A 680-nucleotide genomic window follows, 5' to 3' on the forward strand; every position below is an offset into this window, starting at 1 on the left:
TCTATAGGTGGTTACCCAGCTTTTTCAGGAAATTTGGAAGACACTTACATGACCATTGACTGGAACAAATCTATATTTGTTCCCATTCCCAAGGAAAATGATACAACAGAAGTGGAAATAAACAATATCATTAATATCACAATGCAAGCAAAAAATTTATAAGATCATTCAAAAACAACTAGAACCATACATAAAAAATACCTGGAGTTAGTTCACTCCACGGAATCCTAACTAACTAAGTCTCCTAAGGACAAATACTTTTTAAAACTATTATTGTAGAATGAGTTTCAAGATCCAAGGCGGGGGAATAGAGAGGTGAGGATAGGGGAAGTATGGTGTTAATCATAGGATTGCACAATTTGATGCGTAGATGGAGTGAAAGAAATGGGAAGGGACTTTCATGAAAAACAATGTATTCAAACCTTGTAAATAAATCAGAGGAATATTTTTTAAAAAAAACACAACTCCAAAACCAAAACACAATGTACATGCACGACACAGTTTATATGAATGATAAAAATGTCAATTAAAAAAGCAAAACCAATTATTAAAGAAGTTGTAAAGTAGATAATAATATGTATTTTCCAGAAAAAAAAAGAAAACTACCTGGAATTCAAGCTAGAGTAAGAAGAAGCCATGGCACTAGTGATATATGATTGCTGATTTCAGATGGATTCTAG

This window comes from Elephantulus edwardii, unplaced genomic scaffold (assembly GCF_000299155.1).
Source record: "Elephantulus edwardii isolate Elephantulus edwardi_28Jun2011 unplaced genomic scaffold, EleEdw1.0 scaffold00142, whole genome shotgun sequence".
NCBI lineage: Eukaryota > Metazoa > Chordata > Mammalia > Macroscelidea > Macroscelididae > Elephantulus > Elephantulus edwardii.